At 49.2% G+C, this 4,097-nt stretch overlaps 1 protein-coding gene across 1 annotated transcript in view; it reads left to right on the forward strand.

The window, feature by feature from the left end:
• Nucleotides 1-4,075: 4,075 nt before the first annotated feature.
• Nucleotides 4,076-4,097, forward strand: part of HSPA8 (heat shock protein family A (Hsp70) member 8) — a 5,813-nt gene continuing 5,791 nt past the window's right edge. The window contains exon 1 of the mRNA XM_019547050.1: nt 4,076-4,096. The gene's annotated coding sequence lies outside the window, so the exon portion shown is untranslated. The remainder of the gene's footprint in view (nt 4,097) is intronic.

The following is a 4,097-nucleotide window of genomic DNA, read 5'->3' on the forward strand; positions in this document are numbered from 1 at the left end:
CTGAGGGAAGCCACAATCTCTCTCTCCCAAGGGCCTTTCAGTCTAAATTAGACGCAAGACAAAATATAGAATGTAAGTATGAAATAAACTCCTGGCCTCATTGAAACCAAATAGGATATTTTCTGTGGACTTGAGCAATGCAGCCTTTCACTTGCAGGTTTGGGTTAAGGTAGATATTGGGTATAGAGCACAAATGCAGTTCTCACAATAAAGAGAACCAGGTTCAACCTTACACCTGAGTTTATAAATATATAAACTAAAAGGTTTGCACGATGACATTAAAACCATTAAAAATTAACCCGATTACTATTACAGGGGTTCAGGCTTTGCCTTTTTCCCTGGATGTTTTATGCAAACGTTTCCAGTTGCAATGGGTATCAGCTCTTTTATCTATTTATTTATTTATTTTGCAGGTCACTGAGGACAACTTGCGGTACAGTTACACAATTGGAAGCAAAATACAATGCCAAACTAGTTGTTTGATAGGTGTCAGCTTTGCTTACCAATACAGGAAAGAACTGACTCTGCCCTCAGAAAGACAGGCTCTCGCCGCCTTGGTTCTGGGCCCCTTCTTGCTATGTTGGCACATTTATTTTTAATTTATTTCTTCTATGCAGATTATTTCCTAGCATACAGAGTAGACCAAGGGAGTTTTAACATAAAGCAAGCCAACGACACAAAGGGTTTCTCTTACAAAACATGAGGAATCCCTGAATTTTTAATCCAGGAATAGAAAGAAAATTATGTAAATGTACATGCTTTATTGTCAGACTGGGATCTTTTTCCAGGCAAGGACTGCCTTTCACTATGCGTTTGTATGGTGCCTTGCTCAGTGGGGACCGGCTCTCTTTGGGCAGGCAGAAGTTGGTGGAATACAAATCTTTAGCGAGAAGAATTAGAAAAATATTCTGTTAAATTTCCCTATTCCTTCCCCAGTTTTGCTTTTAGTTCTGAAAGGTTGAGTTCACTAGGCCCTGGAGTAGGGACCAAGTTTGTCTGTAAAAAAACACTGCAGTCAGTCTTTGCAGGGCAAAGTTTCTATGACTGTACTGAATTCCTGTTTCTCTGAATTACTGTAAATGGGTCACCTTTATCAAAGGTACTGACTGCCCTTACCTTCTGGCCTATTGCAGTTCAGTGCTCCTCCCTGCACTGACTCATGTTTCTTTAGGTTGCCTTAAACTACCATTAGTCAGCTGTACAAAATACAGTGGATCATCTGACGGCCACTATTCCTTTAATTGCAGTATGCCAATAGCTCTTGTTCTTAGGTATTACAGAAATTCTGCTAATGACAAACTAAAGCATAACAAAGACTCATTGCCAAGCTTCCCAAAACCTGCAAACCCTTACAAAATAATGCCGTAGACCAAATCTCCTGGTCCTTGTTCAGGATACAGTCTAGCATTGCGCGGTGGGGCGGGCAGTTGCAGGACTGAGGGCCCTGAGGGCAATTCAGGGCTCGAGTCTGTGCTGAAAAGGCGGAGTATTGCCACCCATCAGCATTGTGGAGGTGGCAAATGAGCCCTGGCCACCTGCTGGATCCAGCCTCTTTCAGACAGCTATTGGAAAAGGAAGATAGCAGTGCTAATATGAACACCCCACCCTTACCTCCGACCGTATTATCACCCATGTGCAGGAGCGGGAGTTTCTTTCAACCTTTCTGAGGCCTAGTATAACTATACAAAGATAAACCAGGTTTTGGTCTATTTTTTGCCCAGTCCGTACTCAGCCAGACTCCCAGTGCTTTCAATATGTGGATTTTTACCAGAAACTGTGAGCAGGCCTGACCTTAGGTAGCTTATGACATCTGCCCCAACATGCAGCCTAAGGCAGTAGGACCTACCGAGGGGTTTGCATCTGCTCACCTTAAATCAAAAGTGCCCAGGGAAGCACGTTGCAAGTTAACAAATACAGTTTCCCACAAATACACTATTTGCTATTTTTAAAACAGATTCTATTTCCCCTCTTCCTTCTGCTGCCAGAAGTCAATTTGACAGCACAAAGCGCGAGTGGCAGGCGGCGGTGCAGCTCTGTACACAGTTCCGCTCAGACATGTACTGGAGTATGGAGACAAATTCACTGCTGCGCTTTGGTTTAGTCCAATACACTGTTACGAGCTAGAGAAGCTTATACAGGATTCAGGAGTATGATTGATGAGCTACCCCTGGGGCCAGCTTCTCCTCAAAGGAGAAAACACTGCATCACCCTGAAGCAACAGGATCAGCCTTCCTCTAACCGACGCATGGAATTAGGGGCTAGGGACACAGAGAAAGATCTTCGGCTGCCAAAAGCTAAAATGAAGGCTGAGGGTGGAAGCACATTGCTAGGTAAGATTATTATGTATTTACCAAAGCTAATAGCTTAGCGAGTCTTTAAAAAGCATTAGTTGCTGCAGTATAAATAAGAACAGCATCTGTAGTTGCTAGGATAAAAATTACAAGTGCTGTCAATCATTTTACGGCAGAGAGAGCTCGCCAGCTGGTTTAGGAAGCAATTATCATTCTCCCCTGTGGCATCGTGTTGGACAATGCTAGAGGTTTTTATGTTTTCATTTCAGTCATCTAGCATGGACCACTGCTGGAGACGCAACACTGGAGCATATGGGCCAAGATGTGTTGTGTTACAGAAACTCCTATGGCGCATTAGAGGTAGGCAGTGCAGTAGGAGGAGCAGGCTTTCACCTTTCATCAAACTATCCAGTATGGACCAGGTGTCTGAGCCGGGCTGTAGGACAGGCGCAACCCACCGCGCAGCTTTGTTTCGTGTGGCATAAAGGAGCGGAGATGGGTTTTACCAGTTCCTCTGTAGCTTGCAGCACTGGGCATCACTAGGCAAGAGAGCAGACAAAACAAGTTCTTAATTTGGGTCATCACGCCTCTTTATAGCACCTTCCATTTATACAGGTCAAAGCACTTTACAGAGGTGAATGTCATTATCCCCATTTTACAAAATAGGGGAAGGTCCCAGAGACTCCCAGGGACTTTCCCTGGGTCATCTGGTAGCTCAGTGGCAGGGCTGCGAACAGCCATCACCTCCCCTGGACCCTGCTGCCCTTTCCCTGGGCCTCTCATAGCGAGTTCTTACGAAGTGGCGTAAGAGCGATGCCGTAGCTGCGAGGCTTCAGAAATGATGCGAGAGGCGAGGGTTGCTGAGGGCGGTATCCCTTGTTGGCCCAGCTGGAATTGAAATCGAGCCTCCCGATGCCGGCCGTTCTCTAACGACTGGCAAACGTGCCCGTGACACCGTGTGAACATGCCACAACGCAAATGTGCCAGTGACGCAACATGAATGCACCCATGACATCACGCAAGCACGCCGGTGACATCACGCCGTGCAGGGCTGATGTAGCTCGGCGGTGGATCAGGACGTGCCATACTGTGGCAAGAGGGTAGTTCCCGGGGCATTTTAAACCCCACCGGACACGGGATTCAACACTGAATATTTATTTAAACGCTGCCCTCTCGTTCCCCGCAGTGACGCGCAGCGGTCTCTTCACACCTGGAGGCGGCGGGCGGCTGGCCAAACGCTGCTATTTGGGGCGCGCCCCCACCTCATGGAGGCATTGGGGGGAGTGCAACGGCGCCATTTTCTTTCTACCCCGCTCCTTCCCTCCCCCGCCATTCTAACGCCTATGCAAATAGCGTCCTAGCTCGCCGCTCCGATTGGCCACTCCTGCACTCGTTGCTCCGCCCCCGCCGCCAGCCCAGCACTGTTCAGCCTCTCCCTCCGCTTCCGAATTCCCCCTATGGAAATGAGGAGGCGGGCCCGAACAGCGGATTGGTTCCCGCGCGCTACTCTGGCTCCACCCCTCCCTTTCCTCGCGGGGGCTGGGAGCATGAAGGTTCGAGAACGCCGGCCGGCGGGCCCGCCCCCTTCCTGCTGCGTCCCGGAGGGTGCGGCGTTCTGGCGGCGACTATTGGCTGTAAGCGCGGGGCGGCGCGGCCGGATTGGCCGGCTGGCGGGCCGGGGGCGTGGCCGTTCTGGAAGGTTCTGAGGGGGGTATATAAAGGCGGCGGGGCGGGAGGGAGGCTGTCTCATTCTGCGTTTGTCGCTGCAGTGGTGTTACAGGTTCGTCGGGGCAGTCTTGCACCGCC

Source organism: Crocodylus porosus, unplaced genomic scaffold, assembly GCF_001723895.1.
Source record: "Crocodylus porosus isolate Cpor-Errol unplaced genomic scaffold, CroPor_comp1, whole genome shotgun sequence".
Classification (NCBI taxonomy): domain Eukaryota; kingdom Metazoa; phylum Chordata; order Crocodylia; family Crocodylidae; genus Crocodylus; species Crocodylus porosus.